Source organism: Humulus lupulus, chromosome 7, assembly GCF_963169125.1.
Source record: "Humulus lupulus chromosome 7, drHumLupu1.1, whole genome shotgun sequence".
Classification (NCBI taxonomy): domain Eukaryota; kingdom Viridiplantae; phylum Streptophyta; class Magnoliopsida; order Rosales; family Cannabaceae; genus Humulus; species Humulus lupulus.
The window spans coordinates 80,870,533-80,889,292 of record NC_084799.1 but is presented as its reverse complement, the minus strand read 5'-3'; the positions used below and the strand labels follow the sequence as shown (position 1 = coordinate 80,889,292).

The 18,760-nt window shown below is 32.9% G+C and overlaps 2 long non-coding RNA genes across 2 annotated transcripts; one reads left to right on the top strand and one right to left on the bottom strand.

The window, feature by feature from the left end:
• Positions 1 to 1,050: 1,050 nt before the first annotated feature.
• Positions 1,051 to 11,999, top strand: LOC133788362 (uncharacterized). Its single transcript, XR_009873193.1, has 2 exons — positions 1,051 to 1,395; positions 11,765 to 11,999. It is a non-coding gene; the product is annotated as an uncharacterized LOC133788362 (long non-coding RNA).
• Positions 4,795 to 6,437, bottom strand: LOC133789752 (uncharacterized). The gene is made up of 2 exons (XR_009873681.1): positions 5,250 to 6,437; positions 4,795 to 5,160 (listed from the first exon to the last, which is right to left on the bottom strand). It is a non-coding gene; the product is annotated as an uncharacterized LOC133789752 (long non-coding RNA).
• Positions 12,000 to 18,760: the final 6,761 nt, after the last annotated feature.

The window sequence follows — 18,760 nt, the reverse complement described above, 5'->3', positions numbered from 1 at the left end:
TTTACGAAAATATTTTATAATTAAGAAATCATAAACAAAATATACATAAAAATATTATATTTTTTCACATTGTTACAATATTGTACCAAAAATTATATGAACCAACATATTTATGTTATACAATTTAAAAATATAAATTTAAGATATTTATTATTTATAAAACACTTTATTGAATATAGTGGTGAAATACAATATTTTTTTTAAAACAAGTTTTACATTTTTGTAACAACAATTTACAAAACTAATTTCACAACTAAAAAGTTTATTTTTGTAACTCACATTTACATAAATATTTATAAATTTATTTAACATGATTATTACAAAGATTTACAAAACTAATTTTTTAACTTTAAATATATTTTTGTAACAAAACTTGAAATTTAGATTAGATTATGATTTTTGTTTAATATTGAGTGTTGAAATTTGACTAGCTATGATTTAAAAAAATATATATAATATCTTTATAAAGAATAATAATATTGTGATTATCTTTAACTGTATATTGTATTAATATTAATTTTAATTAACAATATATTGTATCTTGTATAAATATTTATTTATTTTTTGAGTAATTGTATAAATATTAATTTTAATATTAATAAATATATTTATTTTAAATAAAAATAAATTAATCTACTTTATTTTATTTTATTGAAGGTAGTAACTATAATTATTATTACTTTTATTATTAAAACAAAGGTAAAAAAAATAATTGGGGAAGACCGTGTGCCTGAATTCAAAATAAAAAAAAAATTAAAACAAAAGTCAACATATATAAATATATACATGGTTGAGACTCTCATATTTTTGTAATTTATTAAACATACCGAATAAAATAAATTGTTTTTTATATTACGGTAGGAGTTGTAATTATTCCTTAAAACTAGGGGTGAATATTTACCCGCTCGATCCGAACTCCAACCTAGTTTTTTGAAAAGCCGTACATTTCGAACCTAATCTGATTCGGGGTTCTAGTATAGCATGCACGGTTCGGGTGTTCGGTTTACACCCAAGCCCGACCAAGTTTAATTAAAAAAAAAAACCTAAACTGAAATAAACACTTTCTTTCTTCTCTTTCCCTCTCACACTCACGCATGGGGGGCAGCCTCTCTCTCCACTGTCCTGCACCAGACCAGACCAGACGGCTCACCACCACCACCACCACCACCACCTCTCTCCACTGACCTTCTCTCTCACGCACGGGCAAGACCCACCACAACCACATCCTCCCACCGCCGCAGCAGACCCCGCTGGCGCAGCCAGCCACCTCCTCCCGTACTTAGGGAGCACGCTGGCCCAACGGGGACCTCCTCCCACTGCCGCCACAGCGCCACCAGCCAGCCAACCACCTCTTTTCCTCCATCAAAGTACCTAAAAAGCTCCTTAATTTTACTGGTACATTTATCTTTGATTGTATCAAGTTTTTTTTTTTTTTTTGCATATAAATATAAATATTTTTATCTGTTTGATAAATAAGTATGAGACTGGTTGATATATATTATGATTAATAGCCTTATTATTTGAATAAATTAAGGGAATTAAGGAAAGACGAAGATTGCATATGTGTGGTCATTACTTTGCTTAGATTTTTGTGGCTGTTGAGAAGGCAAGGACGTGCACGAATTCTTTATAAGACCAAAATATTGAAAAAGAAAAAGAATTTTTTTAAAAGAAATGGTATATTTGAAAATTTGGGATTTTTGGCCTAAAGTCCAATCAGCCCAGTCCAACTCGAAATCTGACTAAACCAAACCCGAAACCGAACAAAATCCGAAAATTTTGAACCGGGTTTGATATCATTTTTCTCCACCCGAAATCCATAAAACCTGAACCCGAAACAAACAAAAATTAAAATTAAGAAACAAAACTAAAAGAATAAATATCATTTTTGCCTCAAAACTATGACCATTGTATGATTCGTGATGTTAAAAATTCCCCTCGAACTATGTACGTTACTAAAATATGAGACTTCAGTTAGATTTCGTCTTAGGTGGCTAACAGATTGATGATGTAGCATTTTGTCTCTTTATGTGGCGGTATCATGTATAGAATAATTAGAAATTTTGCTCTCCAAACTTTGACCACTACCAAATTGTGTCCTTTTTGTTAAGACTAATTTAATTTTTTTTCTTTTTAAATTTGATAATTAAATCCTTCAAAATTAAAAAAAAAATCATTTTAAAAGATTAAGAAAATAAATAATACTAAGAGTTTCAAATTAATTAAATAAAATTCAAATACTCAAAAATTAAAAATCTAATTAATAGCAATTAACTTTTTTTTACCTTTTCTTTTCTTTTACAATATAAAATAAATATTTTAATATAAAAATTAAAAAAATAAATCCTAAAACAAAGTTTTTTCTCATTTGTCTCATCTTCTTAAATTAAAATTTTAATTTATTTATTTAAATCTTTTAGCCACCTCTTTAATTAAAAGTCTTTTTTTTAATTTTTGTATTTATTTTAAATATTCATTCTAAAATAGTTTTGATTAATATTGTAAAAGAAAAAGTAAAAAATAGTTATTCGTTGATATTTAAAATAATTATTACTTTAAGAAAAAAAAAATATTTTTTTATAAAAGGGGTATAATTTGGTAGTGGTCAAAGTTTAAGAGGCAAAATTGATAATTATTCTACACAGGTTAAAATCTCATATTTTAGTAACGTGCATAGTTCGGGGAGAATTTTATTCGGGCACAAAATATTATTTATTCAAACTAAAACTATCATAAACCAAAAAAAAAAATATTTCTTTCTTTTCTTTCCCTCTCCACATCTTCCCCTTTATCATCTTCTTCTTCTTCTTCATATCAGCTACCAAGCCCTTTTTCCAAAGATGTGCCAAGTTTTTTTCCAGAACCAGACGTGTCTTCCTCTCCAAACAACAATTTTGCAAACATTTCATTCAAAAGCACATATGACTAAAATTTAAGAAAACTAGTGAAATAGTTTTTGACTTGAAGCTAGTCGTCCCTCCCGCTGATATGATTTTCCAAGGTTTTGTAATAGTTTCTAGGACTGGGCGCGAGGCTAGTCGGAGGTGCAAAGCTCAGATTTGCGAGGTTTGGGCGTCGTCAGTGATGCGAGGCTAACTGGAGGCAAAGCTTCAAATTTGTGGCTAAGTAGGGATCGACAGAATAGCTCCTTGATGTCAGTGTTCACAAACTCAGGTCATTCACGACTCAAATCTCTATGGAAAAGCACCATTCGCGAAACTCGGATCTTGCCATTCATAGACTCAAATCTTGAACAAGATCAAGATCTGCCGCCATGGAAGCCATCAAGATCTGCTGCTATGGAAACCTGCTACCGTGGGAGTTAAGATGCAAGAGCAATGATGCAGGAAGAAAAAGAAGAAGAGACGGAAAGGAGAAAAAAAAAAAAAGGAAAGTTAAGCGTCTGATTGGTTCGCGATTAGAAAACTGTATTTTTCAAAACTGAGATTCTGAAATGAAAATCTGAATTTAGTAACTAAAAACATGTTTCTGAAAATGTGATTGGTTCAATGTCACATTTTTGAGTTTTAAAAAACTAAATCTGTGATTGGTATTAAATTTGAAAATATAACAGAAACTAAATATGTGATTGGTTCAGCTGAATCTGAATATTATTTTAATTTTATATACATAGGTTGTATAATATTAAATTTTAATTTATCAATAGATTTAATTAAGTAAAATTTAATTATATTGATAAATTAAAATTTAATAATAGTGCATTGATAAAATTCATAACAATATTGCATTGTCATTAATGTTGATATTTTTTTTTCGAAATTAAAGTTACATTTTTTTAATTAACTAAACATTGTTGTTATAACTAAGCAACATTTGTCAAGCAATATTATTTCTAACATTTCCCATTTGAGCCATATAAGTTTGACTAAAATTAATCTCTGGTGCCTCAGAAATTCCTGCTTCATCTCCTTACAACATACAACCATCAAAAAGTCAATTTTACTATAAATATTTAATAAAGAAATAATTATGCAAAGAATATTTTCTTTGTGTTGCAATCAAAATCTAGGCACAAACTCATACAAGTCCAAGAGATGAGTTAGCTCACAATCAATGGATCAAAAGCCTACCAAATCATAATTAAAGGCAAGAGAGAGCTTTTAGACTTGCATTTAATGTTTTAACTGAGAATTAAGATATACACATATGTAGACAAAAATGGTGAAGAAAACTTTGTTCGACTGATTATTAAACATTAAATGAAAGACTTTCAGCATGAGAAAATTAGAGAAAAGTATAGAATCAAAAGAAACAAAAAAGCACTAGAGCTTTTGGATTAAAGTGTAACATTAAAATTACTAAAGTTGATATTGAGCCATAGTGATTTAAAGCATATAAATTTATATTCTATATTCTATACATTATACATTATGTCTCTAAGGCATTTCCCCAAACATGTGGAGTGCACTGTTTCTTTCTTCTTAAACCAGAAACATTGTTGCATAAAATTACTTCAAAAAAATTCAAGAGCAGTATTAAATGTAGAATCCAATTGACATTATTCCAAAATATAAAAAATAAGAAGAAAACTCAGCATTTGATGCAACACATACTACAATCTTCTAATTATACATCTTTCAAGACATAAAGAAGCAAACTAGAATAACATCTTCCAAAATGACTGCAGGATTACTTGATTGAGTTTTTTTAGGAATGTTCTGTTTCTGTTTGTGTTTTCTCTTTCTTTTGCTAGACTGTTTCTGTTTATTTTCTTTTCAGTTCCTCCTCTAGAAGGTGTTGTAGTGATACAGAAATATCAACAGAGCAAAACAATAAATAAAAAGTCAAACTTTATCATTATAAAATCTCAACAATAAAAAAAATTCAATTAACGAATAACAGAACAATTAAAAATATTCAGAGAATTACAAATTTTCTTTTTTTTTTCTTCATCAATTCTAAACCAAAAAGAACATTATTTTCTTTTTTTAATTTTGTTTGCTGGATAATAGATCAAGCAGAAAAAGAATAAACTCTAGAGTAAAGCTCTCCCTACCGCGCTTAGTCCCCAATATGGTAACGGTACAGAGCCACCATCGCCGCTCCCTTCACCGCCAAAATCGTCAATTCAGTGTTGGAGAAGAAAGGATGGAAATATAAATCCCACGTCAATATTTGGGTTCCAATCACATGACTCGACTAGAATGGAAAGGCAGAAACAATAACGATAAACTCTCAAACATAAATATATATATATATATAGACATTGAAACCAGTTTTAGAGATACCATTTTATGTGGCTGATGGTAGATGTGGAGTTGGAGTGGATCAGGTGCTGTTAGTAAGGGCAGCGAATCACCATTGATGGGAGAGAGATGAAGAAGCTCTGTCTTTCGCAAATGATGGAGGGGAGAAGAGATGGATTTTGTTTTTAGGGGTTTTAGGAAGAAATTTCACAAAACGAACAAAACGAGATTTATTCGTTTTCTATTTTACAACATAAAGTCCAAATTTAGATTTGGATCTGATTTTCAAAAACTAGCTAACAATCAATTATTTTCATGGGCCCACAAATTTTCAGTTTTCTAAATCATAAAGTTGTATCCAAATTCTATACCAATCATACCCTAAGGGTCTGTTTGTCATTTTTTCTATTTTTTTGTTTTCAAAGTTTTGTTAATGAGAACATAAAAAAGTTTTTTTTTTTATAGTGTTTGGTAAATGTTTTCTAAAAATAATTTTTTAGTTTTATTTTTTTTAAATTTTAAATAAAAATTAACAAAGAGAATTTTATTTTAAAAGTTTATAATAAATAATAAGATAAAATAATTTGAAAGAAAAAATAATGAAAAATAAGGAGTGAGAAAGTAAGGAGAGAAAATTTGAAAAAATAAAAATTGAGAGAAATTGATCAAAGAAAAAATGATAGAGAATATAATGAGAAAGAAAGTGAAGAGATAAAAGTGAGTAGAGAAAAAATGATGAGAGATGAAATAATGAGAGAGAAAATGATGATATATTAAGTGATGAGAGAGAAAGTGAGGATATAGTAAGTGATGAAAGAGAAAATGATGACATAATAAGTGATGCAAGAGAAAATAAGGAGATAGAAAATGATGAAAGAGAAAATGAAAAGAGAGAAAGTGAGAAGAGAGAAAAGAACGAGAGAGAGAAAGTGAAGAAAGAAAATGTAAGGAGAAAGAAAATAAAGAGATAGAAAGTGATGAGAGGGAAAGTGAAAAGAGAGAAACTAGTAAGAGAGAAAATGATGTGACAATAAAAGATCTTAGATAATAATTAAAAAACTTATGAGAGAAAAAAAAAGATAGATAAATTTTTTTTTAGAACAACAGAAAACAATTTTTTGTTGTTCTCAAAATTTTCTGTTTTTTGTAACTTCGTTTTTAAAAATTGTTTTATAAAAACAACGCCAAACACTCCCAACTTGCTTTTAAAAAACAGTTTTTTAATTAAGAAGGTAAACACCCTTTAAAATTTTAGTTTTAGGTTTAAATTAAATTTTGAATAAAAAATATTTATGTTTAATTAAAATATAGTTTTATTAGATATTTTTATTTAAAAATTAATTTAATTTATTTTTATTTAAAATGTATTTTTAATTATATAATTAATTCATTAATTAAAATCTAAGAGTCATTTTAGTCATATTAAAAAATTATTTGACCAAAACTAGGTCCAAGGTAGGGCTAGGCATGGGTTGGGTTGCTGGATTGAGAGTGTTTGAATGATTCAACTCAATTACATCAGCCTAGAAAATTCTAACCCATTTAAAATATTTTTTTACATATAACCCAACCCTACTAATTATATTAAGAGTTGGGTTGGGTTGGGTTGGTTTATAACCCATTTAACAAAAATCTATATCAAATTAAAACCTAAAATGAAGAAAAACATGTTTTACTAGTTTTTACTACCGCCAAATATTACAATTATCCAAATTCCAAACACAAGCACTAAAATTATTAGTCATTCATATTAGCAACTAGATATAGTTCATAGAAATTTAAACAAAATAAAACACTTGATTTGTTGCCCTTATCCTTAATTTTATTGTCTACGATGCAAAAGTTACACACTTTAATGAGAAAAACAGTGATACATATAGATAATAGATTTGAGTATAGAACAAAGCACAAAATTATTTGTTAAACAAAAACATATGAGAAGATAGAATGATCAAGTACACCAAAGAGTGAATGATCATGAAATTATTTAACATATTTCAAGTAAAATTCATAAAATACAACATTAATTTTTAAATACACATGAATGCAATTTTTTTTATACGCAACATAAAATGAACATGCAATTCAGTTACTATAACAAAAAATTATAAAAGAAAGAAAGTCCTAGAATCCAATGAATCAGCGCATTTCAATAGTTTATTATTCTCAACAATTCTTTCATACAACACTGAGATTTTGAGACTCCCTGAATCCAATGAATCTCAGATTGAATTTAGATAGTCAAAATAACAAATGAAAATTAGAGTATAGAAGTCCATGCTAAAAATACCAATACTCAAACTTCTTTATTGAATATCAAAATGTGTCTTAATGAACAAAGATCAAAATAAAGCTATAAAGTCAAAATGGTTGCATATAGTTACGCTATTTTTTTTTCTTCCAAAATTCATAGAGACATTTTGTCAAGCACAATGCATAGAAAGAAACAAAAGCTAAATATATTATCATAGAATTATGATGACCAAAATGAAGCTTCAAACTCAAAATTAGACATTACTCACCAAGTATGAAAGCTTTTGACTAGTGTATCTAAACACCAAAACCCAGCCATCTCCTAAAAAAAAACCTCCCCAAAAAATATAGAGTCCAAAAACTTTACTTAGCTAGTTAGATAGTAGTAATAATAGTAATAATAGTAGTATTTTTATGACTGTGGATTTTGGTTCAGATCGAGATTTAATTGAACACTCGTAGTAACACTTGTAGATTTTCTAAGTTTAACCTATAGTTTAAGAATATTAATTTTAACCTAAGGTTTGATTAATATGACTGATATTGATGGTGATATTTATTATATTATAAGGTTTAGATAGACTCAATAAGAATGTAACACTTGTCATGTGTATGTTTAATGATAATTAAGTATTTTTGAGGAATAAGTTTATTAAGAGTAATATTTGAATATCCTAGGGTCTATCAGCAGCTTTGAAAACGTTAGAGGACTTAGTCAAGGCTGTTTACTCAATTCAAATTAAGCTGAAATTGTGCAATTTCGTGTTTAAATATTCAGCGTATGCCGATATATCGCAGCTATAGGGGGCGATATATCGCAGTATGGGGATACGAAAAACATGTAACTTCGCATGATCACCTCGACGAGCCTCGGGCATGCTGGCCCAGGTGATATATCGCCTACAAGGGGCGATATATCGGCTCCTTTAGTATATTTTTGAATGTTTTTGAAAACGTTCTCATTTTAATCTTTAACCTCTTGATAAGTCCAGCATCTTTCTGACCGAGTCTTCAGCCTTTGCTGAACGATAGTTCAAATATTTTTCACTTAAAAAGCCATTATCTTATTCAAGTTAAATGAAGATCTTTTCATTCTTGAACTCTACAAATAGGACCTAGTACCCAGCCATATTTTCATTCATTAAGCTAAGTTCAGAGGCTGCAAGCTGCTAGGTTATTTTTGAGAGTGTAAACACTTGGCTTGGGGATTATAAGCTTACTAAACACTTGGGAAGTAAGGTTTGTAGCACATTTCGGTTCAAGGTTTAGATCGGTCATAGAAGCATTCAAGGTATTCCAAACTCTAGTTCATTTTTGGTATTGTTTTCCTTAAGTTCTTATAGTTTTCTACTCAGCACCATAACTTTATTCTTTATTTTTGGATAGGAAATCTAAGATCTTGAACATAAGGTTTTTGGTAAGTATATTCTTGATGGTATAGTTCGTCCATTCTTTTCATTCCTTTTTCTTCAGTATACTCACCCTTTCATTGATGGTTTTTGTAACGCCCTACTACCTTAGAGTCGTTACTAAGTGAGTTTAAAATAGAAATTGTGCAACTAACTGACTCTACAAGGTTTCTAAAACCAAATGTGTGACTAAACCAGAAGTTAAGGCTGTAATATTTGAAAATGCTTAGTTTCATTGAAAACATTAAGTATCAAACATCTGGGATCCCAAAAATAAGGTTTACAAAATATTTACAACTCAAAAATAGATTTACACTTGGTTAACTATCAAAAGAACAAGTTAATACAGCCATATTCAAAAATGCCCCCAACCAAAGCAGTCAGGCCGGCCGAACATGTACGCGCCGCCCCCACGCTCTCCATACTCATGGCTGGTTGACTTTTTCTTTGCCTTTACCTGCAACACGGAGCACCCGTGAGCCGAAGCCCAGCAAGAAAACTCAAACAGTATATAGCATATGCATATTATATAGTTAACATATAATCCACAGATAAACAAGTCAACCATCAGACCAAGCAAACACGGCCATGCCACCCCAGAAGCCTTACCAAAGCCTGGGGTCTCGGTCCTCACCGTAAGGATACCCCATGTATCCATTGGGTCCTACCCTGACTATAAGCACTCCATGTGCTAAGTGTTACTTCCGGCCCCACTGCCGTTCCCGGCCTTCGCCGCTCTCGGCCTTAGCCGTTCATTTCACTATAATTACACATATCGTACAACTCGAAATAATCCTTCAAACATATATAATTCAATTAAGGTTATACCCTAGCATGTAATACAATCTAGGGCCATGCCCTGCAATAACACTATGGGCCCGTGCCCTATTCTCAGGTGCTACAGTTTTCTTACCTTTCAATTCGATAGCTTTGATCACTTGACTCCTCGAGCACGATCCCACTCGAGCCTTAGCGCTCACCTAAACACAATTCATAGGTCAAAGTCATCATCAAACCTCAAGTCCAAAACCTAGCCTCGGGACCAATCCCGAGCCCCCCGGGAAGTCCTAGATCCACAAAACAAGGTGGTGGAATCGAACCCCGAACCCTAGGTCAAAATTCCTCAAAAATAACCCAAAAACCCCTTTTTGGGAATAGGGTAGCGCTACAGCGCTCAAAAGAGGGCGCTATAGCGCTACAAGCAGAACCAAACTTCCCCAGAAACAGGGCCTAGCGCTACAGCGCCCAAAGACTAGCGCTGTAGCGCTAGTTGCAAACAGGCAACACCCAATTTCGTTTTCTGCGATTTCTTTCAACCAATTCAACCCCAAACTTGTCCAAATCTTTACCAAACCCAAAAACAAACTTATCAACACCTCCCACTCATCCCAAGCATCCCAAGAACTCAAAACCCAAGCTCATGCAACCCAAATCTCAAAATCTACCATAATTAACCCTAAACCCAGAAATTCAGTCAAACATCAAAGTTAAAGACTTAGAATTCATACCGTGGATGGAAATTCGACCTTGAGTTAAATCCTAGACCTCCTTAGCTTGCTCCTTCACAACCTTGGTCTGAATTCCCCTAAAATCCCCATCAATTCAGCTTAGATACAAAGCTCAACCCAGTCAAACCCTAAAACTGAAACTTCTAAAAACTTACCTCAATTTTTGATGTGTTCTTGCTAATCCCTTGCCAATCTTCAAGTCTAGCTTAGGATCCTTGATGCTCAGCCTATCCTAGCTCTCCTCTGAGCTAAGCTCCAAGAAAAATGAAGGGAAATGGTGGGAGAACCACAAACCGTTCCTTTGAAACAAAACCCCTCTGTTTTTCTCTTTTTTCTTTTTTCTTCCTTTTTCTTTCTTTTCCACAGCCTTATAACTCTTTTCTACCAATCCCACTAAGTATAAAGCTTAAATAAACTTATCTCTAATAAGCCTAATGACCAAAATGCCCTCCCTATTAATTCTACACCCTTTTATCCATGTAGGGCCATTTTAGTCATTTTACCCAATTCCCACTAATTCCTGGAGTGTCTCTAATAATTTCCCGCTTGCTACCCAATACCTGATTAATCACCAAATATATATATATATATTCCTCATCATCAAAATTAACCTTAATATATATTCTCTAAATTCCCATTTAAACTCCCCAGGCTTAACCCAAGCCGGGTATAAATTCCCGCTTTGACTTTTCCGCTAATCCGCTCATTCTAGGATCGTCTCGAGTCACAGATCACAGATATCAATACCGTTGTGCCCAAAATGGCCAAAATTACAATTATGCCCTTTTTAACACAATCAGGGCCTACATGCATACTAATACACATAGTCATGCATCTCAAATAGTCATATATCATGCTTTAAATCATAATCATGCATTTAACTTATTAAAATCACACATATAAATCCCATTATGCCCTCCAGGCACACTAATCAAGGCCCTTAAGCCTTAATAGCGAATTTGGGTCGCTACAGTTTTTAGGAGTGTTCCAAAGTCCCAAACCTGTTCTCATATCCGGTACTTTTGGTAAGGAAAATATGATAGGATTTTATATGTTATGTTATGTGTTATCTTATGATTTAAGTGTTATGTATATGTTATATGTTATATTATATATGTTTGTAGACTTGGGCATATGACCTGTATAACTAACAAGCCCCAATAAATTTATGGGCATATGACTTGCTTAGCTAGCAAGCCCCACAAATCTAATGGGCATATGACTTGTTTAGTTTACGGGACCCCAAGTAATAATGGCCATTATAGTATATGTGACATATGTTATGATATGTTTTAGTATATGTTGATATGAATTTTATGTATATGATTTATGTGTTAGATTTTCCTTACTGGGCATTAGGCTCACTCCTTTATGTTTATATGTGCAGGAAAATAGCTTTGGTGGTAGGAAAGGTTCTTGGAAGCTTGGGGATGTGTATTGAGGCGGAATGGAATCGAAGAACCGAGAGTTCGATTTAATTATGGTTTTCTATGTATTTTTCCGCAATTGGTTGCAATAAGTTTTAATTAAGTTTTCATTATGTCAAAGTTATGTTTTGTTTCTAACAATGGGATCCCAATGTCATACTTATGAATTTTATATAGTTTTAAGCCTTTACCTTACAGTTCTGAAATAAAGATATGTTATTTCAAATGTATGTTTTCGTAAGTTTTGTATAGAAGTTAGTAATGGTCCAAGGTCTAGAGTAGTTGGGTCATTACAAAAAAATACAATAATAAACATTAGTTGATGGACAAGAACAAGAACAAGAAAACAAAAAACTAAAATCAATGTAAATAGAGTTGGAAAACAAGAACTCACATATATAAAGAGTCAAAAATCAGAAATCAACTATAAAATGAGTTAGAAAAAAAAAGACCTAGTGAACTCATTTGTGTTTTGTTGCCTTGAGAACTTCCTTCCCTTTGTCATGTAATCTTCCAAAACTAATAAATAAATACATAACATTTAAAGTCAATCCAAAGATACCCAGAGAAGGTTTAAAGCTAATAGATCAAAGATTCAAACTTTTTTTAAAAACTTGATTGGAGAGTAATAATAGCACAATAACTTATTGTTGATAGCTAAGCCATCTTTGCCTGCTCCTGGAGGTACCTCTTCCTGGAACTGCTGGAGTTGCCTCCGCCTGTGCCGCTAAAGCTTCCTCCGCCTATGCCTGGGGCTGGCGCCGTAGATGAGAGAGTAGAGGCAGCGACAAGACCAATACCAAGACCACCGGCGCCTATGTCTTTGGAGATGGGGTGAAGAGAAATAATGAGAGAGAATGAGTAAAGGGAGGCAAGACGACAGATTAGGTTTCACTATTAATATATGATGTATAAGTTTTAGGGTTATGATGTATGTCTTTGGGCCAGGCCGGGTTGGGTTAATAGGGTTTGGAATTCTTTGGGTTGCGACTGACCTATTATATTTTGACCTGTAGCAAAAATGGGCCAATCATTTTTGGCCTGCTCAATTTCGGGTTGTTTGGCCCATTAGCGGGTTGGGTTGGCCGGTTTGGTCGACCCAGTGATATTAATGCCCAGCCCTAGTCCAGGGTATAATTTGAACCGTTTTGCAAAGTAAAGGGTTTGAATTGTCATTTAACAAAACACATGGGTCGATCGAGTATTCGGGCAAAATACAGAGGTCAAACTAGTATTTTCCCTATCTTAATTTACACATCTAAATGTTTTAGATATTTCTCTAAAAAAACCTTAATGTTTTATATATAATATTAAAATAAAATTCAAATAAGATTAAAATAATTAAATGTCAGAGTTTTTTAAAAAAAATTTAATACTATTGTACATTGGTTAACCTTTTTATTTTTGGAAATACTAAATTTTATCAAGAGTGAAAATGTTATTAATAGTATTTAATATACAAAAAGGTCATTTAAAAAAAAAAAAAGAAATATATGTGTAGAAAAAGTCGTGGCACCTACTTTTTTTACCCTCTCTCTTAAACACACACTTTAACACATAAATTAAAAAATAGAATAAATTTCATTTTTACCCTCCAAACTATGAATGATTCAAACCTTGCCCCTGAATGGTTCGCAATGTTAAAAATTCTTCTGAACTATATACGTTATCGAAATATGACACTTCTGTTACATTTCGTCCTTGGTGGGTAACATAACAGAATGATGATTTTGCATTTCAGCCGTTATCTAGCAATGCCATGTCATTTCCACATGTCTATTTCAAAATAAAAAATTAATTTAAAATTTAAAAAAATATTTTTTCTTATTTAAAAGTAAAAAAAATAATTAAAATTTATAATTAAATATTTCAAAAATTAATTAGAAATTATATTACTAAATTTAAAATAAATTAAAACATAAACTAAATAAAACCTAAATCTAAAGTTGAAACGTGATTCTTCCAAAACAAATAAAGCCTTTCTTTTTTTTTTCTTCTTCTTTTTTTTCTGTTCCTGATACTGGTTTGGGGCGCAAACCTTAGAGGAGAGCTTGGAGGAGAATTTTGGGCAGATCTTGACCTAGGTTGGCAGAGGTGATGAATGAACCTTTGAGGAGAGCGACGAAGAAGCTTGGGCAGATCTCGACTTCGCTCGCGGAGGTTGTGGTTATGGGTCGCGTATTTGAAGGTGAGGGGAGCAGAAGCTCGGTGGGGAGGGACAGTGGCTCATTTGTTAGGGGTACAGGGGCTCGAAGAGGATTTATTATGGGTTGGAAGAGTCATTGTCGACGAGTCTCATTTATGGGTTGTAGGAGTCATCGGCAGCATAGCTCATTTTTGGGTTGCAGACTCACTTGAGGTGAGTGAAGGTGGGTCTTGTGTTTACAGGGCCGACAACCATGGATATGTGAGAAATAGGGAGAATTATGGGCATGAGTGACTGTTTAAGGAAGAAGAAAAATAAAACAAAGAAATGGCTTAAGTTTTGATTTTGAGAAGTGATATTGAAATTTGGTTTAATATTTTAGAAGAGCTGGGTTTGTTATTTATAGATGAAATCAATTTGAGATGAGATTTTTGTTTGTATGAATTGGTGATGAGATTGAGTTTTTAAAAAAAAAAAAAAAATTAATTATGACTTTGAGTTTAATTTTTCTTTTTTATCTTTTAATTAGAAAATATATATTTTTTAAATTTAATTTTTTTATTTTAAAATAAACATGTGGAAAAGACGTGGCATTGCCACATCAACGGTTAAAATGACAAATAATCATTCTGTTAGCCACCTAGGACGAAAATGCAACAAAATTTCATATTTTGGTAACGTGTATAGGTCGGGAGAATTTTTAACATCATGAATCATTCAGATGGAAAGATCTGCATCGATCATAGTTCGAGGGAAAAAATGTTATTTATTCTAAAAAATAAATAGCATCCCCCCGAATTATGAATACTACCAGATCGTACCCCTCGAATGATTTGTGATGTTAAAAATTTCCTCGAACTATACACATTATTGTGATGTGGAACTTTTGTTAGATTTCATCCTAGGTGGCTAACGAAATATGACATGGCATCTTGGTTGTTGATGTGACATTTTCATGTGTAGAATAATTAGCAATTTGACCTCCCAAATTTTGACCACTACCATGCTCCTTTTATTAACAAAATTAGTATAAATATTAAAAAATAATTAAAACCTTAAAAAAATCATTTTAAAAGATTAAGAAAATTTAATTGTCTCTGTTGTGTCCTCTGACCGTCCATCTTGCTGTAGAACATGGGGTGGTTGGGAAGGATGGAACAAATTTAGTAAAGAAGAAGAAGAAAAAAAGGAAAAGGAAAAGGATAAGGACGAAGGGAAAAAACTTAGTTTTAGGATTTATTTTGAGTAATTAGCGGCAAAACCCCAATCTTTACTTTCTTATACACTCAGCCCCCACTTCTTTATTTTCACCGGTTAAACCTCCCAAACCTATGTTCCGTTACCATATTTACTGTTTACGTCAATTCCCCCTATTATTTCCCCAAACCCTCCTACGTGGCCCGTTGAAACCTGTCCATCTCACCCATCGATACCCACGTATATAATTAAATTAGAAAAATAAATAAAAAAACCCCAGAAATGAAAAAGAAAATAAATTAAATCAGAACAAAAGAAAGGGGCAAATGGGTTTGAATGCAACTGTCGAGTATAGGCAAGTGTCCATGGTTCAAAAAGTAAACAGGTAGTAATATTTTTGTTTTTATATACTGCGAAGAGGAAGAAGAAGCAGAGAAAGTCGAGAAAGAGGAAGAAGAAAGCAGGAGACAAACAAATGACAAAAAGAGGAAGGAGATGCAGGAGACGCGAAGAAATGGCATTTCAGAAAAGCGGTGAAGACGGGGCTCCTCTTGACTACGGTAAGCACCCTAACCTTCTTCCTTGATTTCTTGCTTAAGATTTTTAGGGTTTTAGAGGATAATGGTTGTACTGCAATGCTTGCTAGTTCGATGGGTTAAATGGGTCAAAGGCTTTAAGGGTGGGTTTTATAGGGTCAAGGTGGCTTTGAATAATGCGCTAAAAAACAAAGGGTTCAGTGGTTGTAGGGAATCTAGTTGCCATTTCAGTGGGGTATGATTGCATGTGGATTTGGATTTTTTATGTTTGTTCAGTGGCTACGGTTGCACATGTTTTTTTGTCTGTTTGTTTGTTGTGGGGGTAAAATGCTAATGGGGTTTTGCCTTCCCTTTGTTAAAAGGTGAAGGGTTTTGTCCCAATTTTTGGTCCTGTACTGATCATTCAAACTGAAATCCACTTTGCAGGGACTGAAGCTGACCTATTCACTGTGAAGCTATGCCATGGGGGTATTTAGTTTACTCCTTTTGGAAACAAGCGATATGAAGGAGGGTATGTTTCCTATTTTGACAATTGTGAGTTTAAGAAATTTAAGAAGAAGGATTTAGATGATATGGGTCAAGGATTAGGTTACAAATTTCCCTTTGGTTTTTGGTTCAAGCCCTATGGGAAACACTTGAATATGGGGATAATGGTTTTTGGGGAGAAGGAGATTAAACTATTTTTGGATGACATGAAGGACCGAAGTTATAGGGAGGTTCAAATATACATGTGTTGACCGCGTTTTTGGCCAACGACGTGTAGACGTCAAAAATGATAAAACTTTCAAGAGAAAATAAACGACACAGACGATTTTATAGTGGTTCAGCCCCAATGTGTTGGTAATAGCCTAATCCACTTAGAGTTGTGATTATAGACTTGCACTCAAGATCACATGAACCTGAGTCAACTGAGTTTCTTTAGTGCCGATTACAAGAATACAAGAATTCTCTCAAATACAAGTACTCTCTCTCTAGAAAATTTGGATCAGAAGTTCAAAAGCCCAAAAGTCTCTAAAAAGCCGAATCCCCTTTATGATGCCATAAGCCTTGTATTTATAGGCTTAGGATCGTACAGATGATATCCCCATAATCGTGATATTTTATTATTCTCATAATATTTAAATTACAACAATATTCAAAATGTAACAATACACTAAATTTGTGGGATAAATGTGAGATTCTTGCGTATGCCAAGACCGATTATTGTTGAAGCCGTTTCTGGGAATCTTGACGTAGTCCTGCTCTATCTAGTTGATCCATATCACCTTCAGTCTGGTCGGCCACATCTTTACTGGGCAGTCATGCACTTGGCTGGGCTGCACTTGACTGGGCAGACATGCACTTGGCTGGGCAGACAAGTCATGACTGGTCGGACATGGTCATGACTGGTCGGACATGGTCATGATTGGGCAGACAAGGTCATGCCTGGGCAGACAAGGTCATTCCTAGGTAGGCAAGGTCATGCCTGGGCAGACAAACATGTGACTGGTCGGACAAGGTCATGCCTGGTCGGTCATGACACTTCTCAAGCCAGTCAAAATTCTTCAATGGCCTACCGGGCTACTCCTAAGCCAGATCACTTTATCACAACTCTGAGGAGCCAATATATTTATTGACTATTAATGTGTCGTTTACGGACCATGCACTGCCACTTGTCACCTCTATTGCCACGTCATCGATCTCCAATTTTTGGGGATAACAACATGGTGTTACCATATGTTGTATTTTCTGTGGAGTGAAAATATGATGACACGGTTGTAAGACATATCCCCGAAGCAGGTCCTGAAAAATTTAATTTGGGTTGCTGCCTCGAGGAAGTGGAATCTGATCTTCCTGATGATGTTGTTGTCAATCCACCGGGAAAAATGAACCAAGATGATTACTTTTACAACTTGTTTGTAAAATGGGGTGATTTGCTTGCTCAAGTGGATGATGAAGAAGTCCATTCTTCTGAAGAAGACTCTATGGATTTGATATGTTCATTGTTCTATATATATTTTGCAAGTTCTTTCGTATTTGGATGATGCTAATTTTGTATTTTAAGAGATTTTAGCTTCATTTTGTAAGTTTTCAATATTTAAACTAAGTTGTAGTTTTTGTTGATAACACTGATATATGCAATTTTGGTTTAAGATTTTATAGGCTATAAAAAGGATTTGCAAGATGAAGTTGAGATGTAATTCTAATGTGTTTTGAAGTCTCTAATTTAAGATTGAGTAGTGGCTTACAAAATTAAGTGAAGTGAAACTTGGAGTGTTGGGTGCGACTCAAAGAAGTGGTGGTTGCAACCTAATTACAAGGAATTAGGATTTTGGAAACAGTAGGTTTTGGCTGCGGCGAGTACTTCTTCATGTAGTGGCCTTAATCTGATTTTTTTAAGAGAATACATACACTGGCCATAACCACTACTTTTCCAGGCCGCGACTCAAGGCTAAATCAAGCACTGAGGCCGCGGCAACCACTTCTTCAGGTCGCAACCATTCATCGTGATTTCAGAGTTTTATGTTATTTTTAATTAGATTTTTAAAAGGATTATAAAAGGTTTCAAGGCTAATGTTTTCAGTAGTTTTGAATTGTGAATTTTGGGAGATTAGAAGAATAGAGGAGAGGAGAGGACAACAATATTTCCTACATCAAACTAGTTTTTTCTTCTTCTCTTTAAACTCTTTAATTTCAATTATGATTATGTTATTGGTTATGTTTGTGATTATGGAGTAATCTTCTTTTAGGTTGAGGGTTATTTCAAAACCCAAGACATGAATTCTTGATTTTCAATAATGAATATTATTTTTTATTTCTCCAATATTAAATTGCTTTTATTTCTTCTATGATTATTGTTATGAATTATGTGATATCTTGTTAGGTGGCCAACTAATTAGGATGTTTCATTGTTCTACTATCATCTTAGAATTACTATTCACATAATAGTTTAGGGTTCTAAGTGTATGTGATAATTTGCCATTGATAGTATTGTCATAGGTATAACTGATTGTGATGAAGTTTAGAACCTAGGTTAAAGGAATTATATGCTAAATTGGTTTGTTGCTTAGATTAACCTATCTCCATGGAAATTAATG